Here is a 16,435-nt window from a genome sequence, read left to right as displayed (position 1 = left end):
TTCTCCTGAGACTGATGTGTTTATTCTTCCGACAGCCCACAGCATACTCAGTATTCATCACCAGGCCCACAATCTGAATGCATCAATTCTTTTTCCTTCTTCCTTCATCATTGCCAGGCTTTTGCATGCCTATGTGAGATTAAAAAGATCATATCCTGAGGCTGGCACGCTTTAGCCACCAAAGTGGCATCTTTGCTCTTTAAAACTTTAAAGAAGGCTTTTACTACAGACTTGCCCAGTCCTATACCACCTTTTATTTATTTATTTGTTTGTTTGTTTTTATTTTTTTCACAGCAGTGTCCAGGGCAATTGATTGTGGATCAGAGCAGAGTGACATGGCTGTTGGCTTCTCTGGCTGTTTCTCATGACGCTGTTTACCAAGCCAGGCAAGAGGATTCTGGGTTTGGAATTGGGTTTGCCATCCTGACTGCAGACGAAGCAGCACTTTTATCTCTGATACATCCTCCCAAGTCTGTGGCTCATGCTAGGATTCTTTCTGTTCTCCCAAAACCAGGCATTTGAAATATCTAGAACCAAGAAGAGAGCCCTTCCTCTCAGAAACAACTTTTCCTATTTCTATTGCTATAGGGTGACTTTATCTGTTTTAGAATTTCATAAAATTAAATCAAATAGTTGGTACTCTTTCTATCTGGCTCTTCTTATTTTTATATTATTATGTGTTGGAGAACTCTTCATGTCATTGTATACATTAATGTCTGTTTCTGTTGTTATTTGATACTATCCAGTTTATTCCAGTTCATGGTAACACCATGTGCAACAAAAGGAAGTACCGACCAGTCAGTCCTGTGCCTTCTCTGCCGTGGCCCGCTGTACCCTTCTTTGAACAGTGATGGCAGCTACCCTAGTTCAATGGTGTGCACAGAGTCAAGGCAGGGGGAGGAAAACAGGACTGTCTACAACTCTCCAGACAGATTGGCACAGTGACGGCACCAACAGGCTTGAGCAGAGCAGGGCTTGTGAGGAGGGTGCAGGACTGAACGGAGCTTGGACTTACGGTTGCTCTGAGCTGTACACAGGGATCCTATTGTCTGTACACAGGGATCCTGTGATCTGTACATAGAGATCCTGTGATCTGTACATAGAGATCCTACAAGCTGTACACAGGGATCCTACAAGCTGTACACAGGGATCCTACGAGCTGTACACAGGGATCCTGTGATCTGTACATAGAGATCCTATGAGTTGGACACAGGGATCCTGGGAGCTGTACGCAGGGATCCTACGAGCTGTACATAAGGTGACTATGAGTTAGAACTGACTCATAGATATTGAACTTTATTACAAAATCGTCATAAAAATAGTTCTCCAATGCATGTTAGGGATAGAGCAAGATAAGGCAAGTTTGCAATGTGTTGTTTGTTCATGGGTTGTTACGAGTCCTAGTCGACTCGATGGCACTTAACAGCAAAAATAATGGCCTCTCTATGTAGTTCTTAGACCAGACAACAAATCATCAAGCGCTCCCGAGCCTTGGGAAGACAGAGTGAGGAAAGAGTGGCTTTTCCCACGCAGAGCAGCCCACAGCTCTAACTGGATTCCCAGATTCACTTGTAGTGAATTAATTGCAAAGCATCAGATTACATGTGCACCTCAAAGTGGATTTAGAGACAATGCTACATATTTTTAACTAAACTTACGCTCACAAAATTGCAAAAGACTTACTAAGATTCCTGCAATGGAATTGCAGATTGAACATAGCAAGGTCAGCACAAGCACACAGCAAGAAAGACCCAGTACAACATCACAGCTATGTCTAAAGTCAACTCTCCCCGGCCACATTACAAGGTTAATAAAGGAAATCTCACAGAGCATGTGACCCACCATAAACTCTTTAGTCTTAGGGATACTGGGAACACTAAGCCTATATTTAAGGTGAAGGTGACTTTACTCCACTTTTTAATTGTCGTTTCAGTGAAAGTTTACAAAGCAAATAATTTTTTTCGTTCAACTATTCATTCACATGCTGTTTATAACATTAATTATAATCAGTGTAATCACACACACTTTCTCTCAATAATTTTCATTTTCATTAATCCTTCGATCCTTCTTCCTCCCTTCTGGGTTTTATCCTCAGTAAACGTTGCTCCTTTGACCTCTTATGGTTGGTTATCCTAAATGATGAATGTTCCTCTGATGTTAACAGCCACCTTATGGGCTTGTTTATTATCTTGGCTACAAGCTGAGTTATCTAGTGAGTTTTGCTCGATGTTCAGTGGGTAACTAGAGGTTACTAGATACTGGTGTATCTCAGAGGTTACGCCAGAACCCATGGACCAGCAAGCCTGGCCTGTTTTACGTTTTGGGGTTTGATCTACAAATTCTCCCCCTTTCTTTCAGGGATCTCTTACTATGACCCCATTGAGAGCAGCCAGGGGTGCCACCAATCTCATCCAGTTCTTCTTTCTGGTAGAGACACCATTGTCAATTCTACGTATGCCCATGTTTTAAAATTCCCTTTAACATCTTTCAAAGGTGAGATGAGACTTAACGTTCAATTCTTTCATAGAGACCATGTCAAATTCCAGGATTTGGAAAGCACGCACCAGGCTCAACTGACTGAAGGAACTCCTTTAAGAGGGACTTAAAATGTGCTTCTTGATTCTTGTCAATCAAATACCATGTGTAATTTTAGCCACAACACTTCTCTAAGACTTCAATACTCAGAAAATCTATAGCCTGGAAAATCTACAATAAGAGAACTCGTGCATGGAAGATGGAGCACTGAACAGAGGAATCATAATGACTTTTGCCTTCGTTTCTGTTTTCATTTGCAATGAAAACAGCACGCATGTTAGACTGATGGCTTCACCACGGACATTACGGCTCCAAAAAGAAAAAAATAATGACTCAAGTTTGGCCAACTAAAGTGCTTCAACTGCCTAGAAAACTTTGCAAATGCTATTTGCCTTGCAACTCAATTTTTTAATCTATATATAAACTAATCTAGTTACGGCATTTCCCACATCACTAAGTTGCCTACGGCCCTATGTCATCAGAAGGCTCACTGTGCAAATAGCAGGTTAACAGGGCTCGGTCCTCCACTCGCCGGTTCCTCAAATTCTGAAGGAAGATGTTTGCAAAACTGAAAACACCTCAGTCAAGGAAAATCACTAGATGTCATTGTGAATTCCCTTGAACTGACATATTCTTTGTCACAAAGACGAACTGTGGAAGAGAGGAATTTTTTAAAAAATATCTTGTGTATTTGCTCGAAGGTAATTGGAGTGGCCAAACTACTAAGATGCTTTTTAATTGTTGTGACGGAGCAGCCTCTGAGAAGTTCAATCCTCCTCTCCCGAAGCACATCAGAGAGGGAAGAGGAGCACCATCTGGCCTGTTTTCAGAAACAGTTGTTCATCACAGCTGACGCCGATGCTAACGCTCATGTCTCGTGAAAGGAGCTGGGGGCCCGCCCTCGGTGGTCCCAAGCCAGCTCTCAAACTCTGCAGCCCAACTCATAAAAAGGTCTGATTTTCTTTGTTTCTGTTCATGTAGGTTTTCTTCAAACATGGAAATAACCCTCATGGTTTTCTGTTTTCAAAGTAAGTCATGATGGGGACTAAAACAACACACAAAACAATAAGGAAGGGTGAAGAAATGAATCTGAGTTACCCCCCCAAAAAAAAGCCAAAATTCAGATAAAAAGGCTATTTATATCCCATTTTATATCCCAAAACCCACTGCCCATTAAGTCACTTTCAGCTCATAGTACCCTACAGATCTAGAAGCAGCCTGCCTCATCTCCCTCACACAGAATGGCTGATAGGTTGAAATCACCAACTTTTCCGTTAGAAGCCAAGTGCTTTAGCTGCTAGAACACCGGGAATCCTTGCAGAATTAACTACCAGTATGCACTCACCTCTCTGATTTAAAAAACACCACACCCAGATACCAAAAATCTTAAATAAATGTTAAAGTAGATTTGCTAGTTATAATTTTTTACCTAATGCTAAATACTACGCATGGTGCCAGTAATGAGGAGTCTGAAAGGAAAATTATTCCATGTATAACAGCGTCTAAAAGAATAAAATACCTAGAAATAATTCTAACCAGGGGCATAAAGGGCCTAGGCAAACAAAATCATAAAACACTGCTGGAAGAGATTAAAGAAGACTTAAATAAGTGGAAAGATGTTCCCTATGCATAGATTAGAAGATTTAGTATTGCCGAGATGACAATATTAACCAAAGCATATACAGATTAAATGAATCTCAATCAAAATGTCAACAACCTTCTTTGTAAAAATGAAAAACATAAACCAAAACCCTAATCCTTAATTTTATATGGAAAACAAGTCCCCTAAAAGGTCTAAAGCTGTGTTGAAAGAAAAAAATGAGAGTAGAGTTCGCATTTCCTGATCTGAAAACTTATAGTTGAGAGTACTCAAAACCAAGTCAACGTTCAGAGTGTTGTGATGGTGGGGGCCATCCCGTCACCTCTGACCAATAGCAACACTGTCAATAGAGAAGAAAGCACGGTGCAGTCTCACCACCGCGCAAGCATTGCTTATGTGAGTCATTGGTGCGGTCACTGTGGCAAGCCGTCTTGTCTAGGGTCATCTTCTCCCTGAACTCTTTATATTACCACACCTCTCCAAAATACTGAAGAGCAACGATGTCAGTCTGGAGACCAAGGTGCACCTGATACAGGCCATGGTCTTTGCAAATTACTTGCTATGCATCAGAGAGCTGGACGATGACTAAAGATGAGAGAAGGAGAGGTGAAGCCTTTGAGCTGTGGTGCTGGAGAAGAGTATTGAATGTACCATGGACTGCTAGGAGAACAAACAAGTTCATCCTGGAGAGGGTGCCTTGGAGGCAAGGATTCTGAAGCTTCACCTCACATGCTTTAGACATGTTGCAAGGTGGGATCAGTCCTTGGGGAAGGACATCATGCTTGGGAGGGTGGAGGGACAGCACAGGAGAGGAAGACCCTCAATGAGATGGATTGATTCCATCACTGGGGTAATGGGGAGAGGCATGTTAGAGACAATAAGATTGGCAAGGAATAGAGCAGGGTTTAGGGCTGTTGTACATAGGGTCGCTGTGAGTCTCAGGTGACTTGATGGCACATAGCAACAGTAACAACAAAGTCTTCCTCTGCTGACCGAGTGGCAAAAAGCTGTATTGCATGTCCAGGGACACAAGTTGTTCTGCAGGAGTAGGATGGGCAATCTCCTCCTGGGCGATTAACTGCCTCTAAAAACCCGCTGGAGGGTCAGCTAGGGGTCATTACACAATAACAGCAAGTCTTTCTCCGGGAAGCTGGTTCCTCCAGATAACATATCTCAAGTAAGTGAGGCAACATCTCCCTATTCTAAGAGGTCTTCTGGCTGATGTTCCAAGACAGATGAGTTTGTTCCTTTGAAGGTTGAAGGTTTGTGTAATACTGTTTGCTAACACCACAATTCAAATTCACCAATTGTTCTTTGATCTTTCTTATTCATTTGTTCAATTTGCACATGCCTATGTTGTTGTATGCCCTTTGAGTCAAAATCGAGCCACAGCTGACCCTTCAGTGGGCTCTCAGAGTCAATTAACCACGTGGGAGGAGATGACCCATCCTCTTTCCACAGAGAAGCTGATGGATATGAACTGTGTACCTTCAGGTTTGCAGTACAGCTTTTTCCTACTAGGCTTCCAGATGGGATGATTATAAATGTTATTAGTCCTCAAAGTGGCATCCTTGATAATTAGGACATTGAAGAAGTGCTTTGAAGCAAGTCTCTCTAACACAATGATAATTTGTTTTCTTGCTTTTATTTTTAAAAAAATCCATTTTTATTTTATCCCGGGTGACTTACCAAGCTTGCATACATTGCTGCTTCCATGGGAGTTGATTGTGGATCCACATAAAATCCTTGGCAACTCCATCTTTTCTGTATTTAATATGACGATGCCTATTGGTTCAGATATGAGGATTGTTTTCTTTTTGTGAGACTGTAATCCAAACTGAAAGCTATATTTAAAACCCATCTGCCTCTCTCCATGTCTGTGCTACTCCTGAATCCAAACTGTCATTGCTTCTCTTGATTTAGTCATGAAAACTTAAAAGTGATACATATTGTTTACTATTCTAAATTCTTTTCTATGGCCTGGCATGAGTATTCCAAGTCCTACTTAACTTTTTTTTTTCCCTAATATGATGCGTCAAATGTGATAATGGTTACCCAGGGCGGACAGTGTTTGGTGGAGCTCCCAATTAAAATAAGCTTGGAAGCAGGAATGGGACCCACTTCCAAAATAGCTTGCCTCCAGAAACTCCATAAACACAGAGGAAAGATGGAAGTCATACAAATGTTCAGGTCTTTCGTTCATAGGGTCTCTGTAAGTCAGTGGCACTTAACAACAACAACAATATAGGTAAACTATCTTGGTGGCTTAGTGGGTATGGGTTTGTGCTAGTAATCCAAAGGCATACAGTTCAAATCCACCAGCTGCTCCATGGGAGAAAGGTGGGCAAACTCCTTCTATGAGATTTATTGCTTCTGGAAACTCACTGGATGGTCAGGTATGGGTTGGTTCTGATTCGACCATATGTAACAACAACAGCAACAACACTTCCATTGCTACAGTAGGAAGCTCTGGAGGTGTTGTCAGAAACGAGTTGTAGTGCTAATCCACAAACAGTGCTTCTCCAGTGGTGTGAATTCACCAGCGGGTCCCCACAAGGAAGACAGGCAGTCTCCCCACCTCGCACTTACAGGCTTGGGAAAACTCCTGCAGAATCAGCTCTGCGCTGGCTTCGATCTGATGGCACACAGCAACGCAACGATAATGGTGTTTTTTTTCACTCTATGATCTTTTTTTACTTGAGGTAACATGAAAACAATAATTATAATATAACTAATGATGTCAGGCAAATAGCAAAGTACTTGCACTCATATTTCCTACATTGCGAAGACATTTATAATCATAAATGTGTGATCTTAGAGTGGGGTAAATCTGGATTTCTTTTGTGACTTCTCCAACAATGACAATCTTTAAGGAAGCCAACTGCCTCTTCTTTCTCCCAAAAAGAGCCTGGTGGGTTGGAACTACTGACGTTTAATCGGCAAATGAGCGCTCACCCACTAAGCCACCACAGCTGTGTAAGTGTCTTCAGTGATACTGAAAATGACCCCTGAGGATTTAGAAGAATATTAACTTTGGAGGGATGAAATCTTTATAGTGAATATAAATTTGGCTCCATAATTCATTCTAGTACCAGTACAATGTTGCCTTTCTTGGAAATTATTTTATTGGATGCTCAGATTTCTTTAGAAAAACAATTTTCTTGTCATATGTGAAGTATTTTTCCCCCAAATACTGTCTTTATTTTTCATGCAGCACAGCTTCTAACATGTAGGCGACCAGACCTCCCTAAATATCACTGCTGTTGTTGTTGTTGTTGTGTACCAGCCAATCAGAACTAACCCCTAGCCAACGCTCCAGAGGGGCTTTCAGAGGCAGTTAACCACACAGGAGGAGATTTCCCCATCCTTCTCCCGCAAATACCAAGATCTACAACACCTAATAATCTTGCATTAATATATTTAATTCATATATTCATTTATTTGACCACTTGTCAAATATTTCCTAACTACTTATTAACTTTTCAGAAGCCAAATCCACTTCCGAAATGGCTTGCCTCCAGAAACTCTATGAACAGTGCTCAGACCTTTTTTCCATAGGGTCTTTATGAGTTGTCTTCGACTTGACGGCACCTAACAACAACAACTTATTAACTACTTGAGACCACAGAAGGCAGTAAGGTGTGGCAATGAATGTGAAAAACAGTCCTTGCCCTTGTTCAGCAGAGTCCAGTATCAGAGAAACAAGCAGGAATAAGTCAAGATATAAATGGAAGTCGTTGTTGTTATTAGGTCCATCTCTTGGGTTCTGATCACACTGATGAAACCCTGCCCAGTCCTGTGTTTCCTCGCAGTGTTCCTCTGTCTGGGCCATTGTTGGAGCCACCGCACCAGTCCACCTCACGGAGGGTCTTTCTGGACTTTGCTGACCCTCTGGTTCCCAGGCCCGTTATCTTCTGGCGACTAGTCCCTGTTGATAACATGTTCAAGGGACATAAGATGAAGCCTCACCATCTCACATGCACGGAGCGCTACATGTGTGGAATCAGTATGTACAGCAGGGTACATATTAAGAGTGGAGAGAAGCTGTTTTGCCCAAAATATTTATTGCCTTCCCTGGTCTACACTCATTAGATGCTGCAGTTTTCTGTACCTCTTCATGCCATTCCAACCAAAAATGTGTTTAGTCATTGTCACATGTCTCCTGAATGGACAAAACCATTCCTGGTTGGAAATAATCTGACCAAGACTTTTGCTAGTACAACTGTCGATTCACTTGGGAGAGTATCTGTGCAATTAATATCTTTTTGGAACTAATTCATGCTGCTCCAAATTCCAACCTATAAAAACTGTAAACTCCACCCTAAACCCCAGAGCAGTTGATTGTGTCAATTTTGACTGACAGTATCCCTCCAGGACCAAGAAGACCTGCTCCTGTGGTCTCCAAGACTGTAAGTTGTCACACAAGCAGAGGATGCCATCTTTCTCCCACAGAGCTGTTAGAGGGGCAAGCCTTTCAGTTAACCTCCAAGCACTCAACCACGGTACCACCAGGGTTCCTTTAAGAAATGCTAAGTGACTGTGACTTCTAAAAAAATGTGAAGTCGGTGCTCACTGGGACAAGTTTTGAGCAGTCATCATTTTCACGGAAGGTACGACCCGAGAACAGTATTCTTTGTAATTCAATTTCTTCCACTCTGATGCCATGAATCCACAAGCGGCCCTCTCCTTGCTGGTGGCAGGCTTCCAAGCTCAAAGAAAACCCATATGTCACCGTTGTTCCATGCCTTGTCACCGGTGCCCTTAAGCAAAAGAAAAGTTAGACTGGTGACATTTTGTGACAGTCTCTGAAATGTCTGATTTCATAAATTTTAAAAAATGATTCCGTCACAGTGGACTCAAAGTTGGCAAATAATTATATGGAAGTTGTTGCTACTCCTGAGAAATATGACAACTTCTATTACATGGAATATCTTTGGCTTCTGGGAAAGTATAGTAGGATTGCAGCTTCATTTGATTGGTCAGTTTCACAGTTGGGCATGGGGGGAGTCAAATACACAAACACAGAGTAGCAGGGGGGTATTGCCAAATTTCCTGGTGCTGTAGCTCCATCTTCATCCCGAAACACCCATCCAACTGTCTTGGACGAGACTTTATATGAGAGTTGGCCAGAATGGGTACGATTAAGCTTTTGACACACCTTCTTTTCTTAGCTGTATTTTATTAAACCATTGATGGTGATTCCATCATTAAGATCTCTGAAGATCCTGGGAGGGGAAGAGACGTCATTTGGAACATGCCAACACATTTGCATAACCAATATTTTACTTGGTCTCCAGCATAGGCTGCTAACCTCACCTCATTGCTGGCAAGTAGGAGTCAACAAGAGACGATGACATGTCTTTGTCTCGCACACTTGCCAGGTCTTCTTCTGAGGCAGCTGGTGGGCCTTTGAGAGGAGCGGGCTGTCAGCTGAAAGAGTGGGAGCTGAAACAGCCCAGTGGTTCCTGGAGAGTCTGGATAATCTGTTTCTGTAAAGCGTACAGACCAGGCAGCTCAGCAGGACTCTTCTAGTCTGGGTTGCTATGTGTAATAAATGACTCAAAATGGCTTAACCACAACTCCCACACTTGGACTCAGAAACACCACGTGCTCTTCCTCAAGTCCGCAGGCAGCCTCCACAGTAGCCTGTCCTGGGTCCCCTCCGAGTGAGAACTCAAGAAAGCTGCAATGAGGGTGTCCAGGCAAATGCGGTCATGGAGAATGGTCTCTAACCCTGCCCTAGCCTCTGTGAGGGTCAGCTCTTGGTGAAAACACAGCATTTATGTCTCCAAACGTCGGATCGGTTTCCAAATGATAAATACCACGTATGCCACCTGAGTAATTTCACACACATACTGGAGACCTCAAAGTCCAAATTGATGTCTCCAAGTTTCCAGATATTCTGGTGATATCTACAAGCGGAGGAATGCAGCAGTACAAACAAAATTAGTGGGGAAACGTGGGTTACTCGAGATACACTATAGGACAGCTTTCTTGATTTGAGAAGTATTTATTTCTTTTTTTAAAATTAATTTTCATGAAAGTTTACAGAGACTTAGGGTTTCCAGTCATCCATTGTTGCACTTTTCTCCCTGCTCAACCCTTCCCCACCAACTCACTCGAGAAGTATTTATTTCTTTTGTCTTAATGTATGCCAAGGGAACTCTGGTGGATTAGTGAGTGGTAAGGAGCTTTGCTGCCAATCCAAAGGTATGTGGTTCAAATCCACCAGCTGCTCTATGAGAAAAGATGGGCAATCTCCTTTCACGAGATTAACTGCCTCTGAAAACACACTAGAGGGTCAGCTCTGACTCACAGCAACAGCAATGCATCACTGCCAAGGAGTCCCTGGAGGGGCAGTCCACACACTCAGCTGCTAACTTGGGGGTAAGGTCTCACCAGGCTCAATTGAAAGACTTGGTAATCTGCTTCCAAAAAGTGGCCATTGAAAACACCCTGGAGCCCAGTTGTACGTTGACACACACGGGATCAATGGGAGTCAGCGGTAACTCAACCTCAACATCTACTGGTCTTTGTTGATGCCAAGCATCCTTGTAGACACTGAGGTTATGAAGCGGTCCCAATTTAACCCAATTTGGAGACTCATTCCTGTGGACTAAGGCAAACGATTTACTCTCTCTTCACAACACGTGTCTCATCTCTAAATGTCCTCATAGCTAAACAGTCGCCAACTGCACATTTTTTTGCAACGATTAATCTAATGATAATTAATTTCTATTTACCCACAAAATGTATTCGTGGGTCACCGTGCAAGGGTATTGGGGGTTTTATCCTTTTTGATCCTCACGATAATCCATGAGGCTGGTATTATTGCTGTTTTATCAAATAAACCTCAAGAGGCAGAGGTGAAAAATAAATTGCTCAGATTCGCGAACCAGTAGCTGGAGGGCTGGAAATAGAACGCAGACCCTCCATTCTCTTCAAGTTGCATGACTGCTGTGGTTTAGCACTGCGCCTGGGCTTAATAAATAATGGCTCGCATCGGTATTATTTTCTATTCTTTGCCTACCTGGAAGGGGTGCAGGATGAATTTAATGAGAAAATTCTGCATATGTTCAATGGCCTTTTGCTATTTTTAGTGGAATCTGGGTTAATTAGGGTCTTTGTCACTAGTCAGTGTATCTGAATTTTTGAAAACGACTCATTAAAAATATTCCTAAAATGGGATCGCTGCTGGAGGCATTTTCATCAGACAGCAATTCTCAGGAGCCAGGCAAAGGTATTCCAGGAAGGGGAGCAGGTGTGAGACCCACACAGTGGTTTCAGTTTCCAGAGCCCAGAGGGCCACTTGACTTACCCTCTTTCAAAGGATGGCGAAAGTTTCAAAAGAACTGTTGACTCTGCCAGAGACCAAGACAGATCACATATTTAAAAAAAAAGAAAAGAAAAAGAAAAAAAGGGGGGGAAAAGAATAAAAACAAACCAAAAATCAAGACCAGTTTTCCAACCTCAAAACAAATCTCTGCAACTGGGATAATCCCGTGCATTGCACTATATTTAGCAATAGCCGCATATTAGAGGCCACCTATTAGATGCCAGTTAATCACTCATCCTTACCCAGTTGTCTCAACCAACAGGACCTCCAGACATTACCAAATGCCTCCTGTGGGCATGATCACTCTTAACAGATAACAAATGACACTGAGAAGCATTTTGAAACAATTAGAATTCTTTCTAAGGTTTTAAGAATATGTGTTCGCAAGTGTTATCTCTTGATGGAATGATGCTGGGTGGCAGAGAGGGCAGGGAATGGTGGTTTATCAGCACTACAGTAAAAGGGCACATTTTCATTGTTTTACCCAATGCCTGCATTTAGAAAAAAAAATTACGCATCCTTTGCAATGCAAAGCATCTGGTCATATGCTATCCTACTTGGGATGCAACCACAGGATTAATTTGACATTCAGTTTACAGTCACAATATTTAGCACTCACTCAATTCTCACTCTGGGGCAAGTATATACATGTCTTACATATTTTGTCTTCATCAATCCTTCTATTAAGCCTATGTTACAACTATGGTCTCCACAAGAGGAGTAGTGTCAGTGAGGCCTAGAAAGATGTGACAACTTGGATCAAGTCCCGCAGACAGTACAGGGCCAGTACTCTAAATTCACAGAGAACCTAACTCTAAGCCTCATGTATTTGCTATTGCATGTCAGGGTTTTGCCAGAGCATAACAGTCATGACGTGTGATTTAAAAGACAGCGTGTCATACAAGTAAGCGTGGCAAAGCAGCCTCTTTGAAAGTATCTGCTTTTCCTTAACTGAGTGGTTCTGAGGCCCTTATTATCAACTACACTTGTGAAAGATAATGTAAAAAGATGGATAATGCCAACAGGAGCTCTGGTAGACTCATTCTTACAATTGTCCACATTGACCCCCAGTTTTGTCTCAAGATGGCAAAGTTTCAAGTTTTTTCCATGGCAATATAAAGATGCAACTATAGTGATAAGAAGTAACACTACAATCCCAAAGGCACACAGTTCAAATCCAGTAAGTGCTCTGTGGAAGAATGATGGGCAATCTCCTCTTGTGATGTACTGCCTCTGAAAACCTGCTAGAGTGTCAGCTATGTGTGTATTCTTATTTGACAGTATTCAACAACAACAACAACAACATAATATTTTAATATCCAACACTATAAGAATCTTGCAAATGTGAATATTAGCATGTGGGTCTATTAATGGGTCTATAATAGGCCATGGTTTTCTCAATTACTTGTTATGCTTCAGAAAGTTGGACAATGACTAAGGATGACAGAAGAAGAATAGATACCTTTGAGCTGTGGTGCTGGAGAAGAGTCTTGAACATACCATGGACTGCCAAGAAAACAAATCTCTCTGTCCGAGAGAGAGTGAAACTAAGTCTCTCCTTGGAGGCTAGGATTTTGAAGCTCCACCTCACTTACTTTGGGCAAGTGATCAGGAAAGATTGGTCCTTGGGGAAGGACATCATGCTCAGAAGGGTGGACAGATAGCTCAAGAGAGGGAGACCCCGGATAAGATGGATTGATACAGTAACTGGCGCAATAGGGGTTGGTATGTCATAATTAGTGAGACTGGCTCAGGACAGGGAAGGGTTCAGAGCTGCTAAATATAGGGCCACGATACATCGCAGTTGCCTCAATGGCACAGAACAACAATAATATACTATGAAGGTTTGGAAGCGGAAGTGGCATCCACTTCCTAAATAACATACCTCCGGAAACTCTATGAACTTTGATAAATGTCGATAGTTGTAGAGGGGCTTCAAGCATTTGTTCATAGGGTCACTATGAGTCATGCTCGACCAGAAGACAATCAACAACAATAGATAATGCAAACGACTAAAGGATGTTGCACTCAATCAGATATCATGGAACCTTGGAATAGGTCCTTTCTGAAGATGGAGGCTCAAGAATTAGCGGCTGAACTAGAACTTGAATTTCATTGCCTCTATGAACACCTGCTGCTCTGACCATGATAATAAAGGAGCCAAACAGTACCCAACTACTATTACTGAACTATCTTGAAGATCAAAAGGAGAGGATATGTGGAACACAACTTCAAATTCTCATGGAATCCAGACTTTCTGGACCCAATGAACCTGGATGGCTCCTTAAAATTATTTCTTGGTGGAAATCTTTAAGTCTTTAACTGAGATGTTCCCTGAAGTCATCTTTAAGTAATATTTACACTTAACTAGAAAAGAATAGTAACCTTGAATATTTTGTTGTTTTAAAGTTATTTATATGTGATCAAATCGGCAACAGCATGCCAAACAGCAAGCAAAAGGATTAGAAGAGAAGCTTAGAGAGCAATATGTTTGTGTTGAACAATTTAGAAAGGGCTGTTGAGGAAGGGGGCACACCTTGAAGAATGTAGACCATGTCACATGTAGGGATTGTTGAACGGATATGTTTAGCTCTGTATATTTTTACCAAAAAGCAAAAAAAAAAAAAAAAGAAAAGAAAAAGAATAGTCTTCTTTGACCTCAGACACAAGCTCAAGGTAATGAACTAGTCTGTGCTGGAGAAGGGTATGGAATATCCTATGGAATACACAAAGAATGGAAATACCTTGGGGAATATGCAGCTGGAGTGATCCATGGAGGCAAAGATAGAAGAGCTGTGTCTTTTCTATTTTGGACATGTAGCTTGTTGTTGCTAGGTGCCGTGGAGTTGAGTAAAACCTATAACTACCCTATGAACGATAGATCTGGACCCTGTTCTGTGTCATCCTCGTCTTACCTGACACACTTGAGCCCATTGCAGCAGTCTCTGTGTCAAGTCCACCTGGTTGAGGAGTTTCTTCTCTTTCACTATCAGCCCTCGTGTCCAAATGACTTTTCACCAAAAAGCCTGCCTTCTGAGTCCCAACTGCTTTAAATAAGAGGCCCCCAGCCACCCAATGACTGTTCTTCAATAAGGGACATGAAGCTAGAAGAGGCTATTACTTGGAAAGGGACATCATGCTTGGAAAGATGGAGGGTCAGCAGAGGACAGGAAGACACAGTGACTTCAGCATTGGGCTCTAGAGTGTTAGAAATTCTAAGGATGGCATGAGATAGGGCAGGGTTCACACCAGCTGTTCACAGGGTCACTATGAGTTGTATTTGACTCAATGATATCTGACAAGAACAAAAACAGTACCTGGATTGAAATAGTGACTGCCATGCTAGTATTAAGCGTGACAGAGCTCACACTTGCAGCATAGGGCAAGGCTCAGCCTTATTGTTCATATGGTTGCCATCAATCCTAGTCTACTTGAAGCCGCCTAACAACAGCAACAACATACTTCATAAAATTATTTTCCCCCCATTGGATTTCCAATTTCAGGTTTGGATAGAAATATCACTTCTAAATGTTGATCAATGTTTAGAACATTATTCTCCTGAGAGTCACTTGGGCATAATAGAAGCTGGAGCAAATGAGAACGTTTCATAGACAAAGAATAGGTCCTCATTCTTCCGCAGGCAAAACTCCTTTGATGTCAGTGGGAAGCTGGGAACAAAGGATTCAACTGTGGATAGCAAATTCTAAGTAATTACCTAGCCAGTGGCATAGACTGTGATTGACTGCTTGATGCACAGATGATTAAATGAATTTTAATTTGCTCATCCAGGGGCAAGCCTGCCAAGGAATAAGAACTAGAGGGTTAAAAACAAACAAACAAAGAAAGAAAAAACCCAAAACCAAAACAAACCCCCGGAAGAAAGAAAAAGAGGTGAGAGAGAGAAAAGAGGGAAGGAGGGGGGAGATGGAAGAAGGATGGGGAATAATGAGAGGGAGAAACAATGAGGGTAGAGACAAAGGAGGAAAAAAGAAAAGGAGGGAGGAAGAGAGAAAGAGAGAGAGAGAGCTCTTGCGAGAGCTCCAGAGCAATCACAGAGGCTCCAAATGTCCTGGGCTAACAGACTGCTAGCATATGAAAGGAAAAAGCAGCTGGATGGCTTGAAAGAGCTTTGTCAACAGATTCAAACCTGCTTGGGGACCTTAAGGTGGAAGAGAACAGGATAGCCTAGCCATATTTGGAGAAGATGTGTATTTGCATATTTATTGCTACAGGAGCTCAAATTCCTTTTTACAGTATTTCCTAACATTTATAGAGGGAGCAGAAGTGTGAGCAGTGGGGAGGCAATTTATTTCTCCCGTATAGGCTGCGGCACAAATGGGGAGAGGGGAGGACTCCAGCTTTCAAAAACAATTAGATTAAATTCACAATAGCTACACTGGGCAAATTGGATTGTCTGCCATGACCCGTCTCCTGTCACTTGGCAAGTGTATGGTAAGAAACAAAGATGTCATCGTTTGCTACCTGGGTTTTCTAAAGAACCCAAGCCCTATAGTAATTCATTCATTTCTCAAATTAAGCTTGAAAGCTACTGCCTACTCATCGCAGGAAAAGTAATGTGTGCTTATAGGTAAAGGAAATGGGAAAGATCTGGCAGGACCTGAAAAGACAAGGGAATGGTGGGCAAAGTCCAATGGTGATTAATTTTATAAAATACAATGTATGGGAAGGATTGTATGAAACAATGGCAATCAAGGAAATTGTGAAACACACACACACACACACACACACACACACACACACCCTACTACGTACATGGGAAAAACAGGCTCTGAAAAGTTGTGCAACAAAGAAGTCCTAAGGGAGCTCTGGTGACCTAGTGGCAAGAAGCAGCACTACAATCGCTGAGGTTCGAGGTTCAAATTCACCAGATGCTCTGCTGGAAAAGGAGGGGCAATCTCCTCCTGTACTAGTCAGATCCAGTTTGACGGTAGATACAAAAATAA

The sequence above is a fragment of the Elephantulus edwardii genome, unplaced genomic scaffold, assembly GCF_000299155.1.
Source record: "Elephantulus edwardii isolate Elephantulus edwardi_28Jun2011 unplaced genomic scaffold, EleEdw1.0 scaffold00015, whole genome shotgun sequence".
Taxonomy (NCBI): Eukaryota; Metazoa; Chordata; class Mammalia; order Macroscelidea; family Macroscelididae; genus Elephantulus; species Elephantulus edwardii.
The sequence above is the reverse complement of the archived record's forward strand: the minus strand, read 5'-3'. Positions refer to the sequence as shown.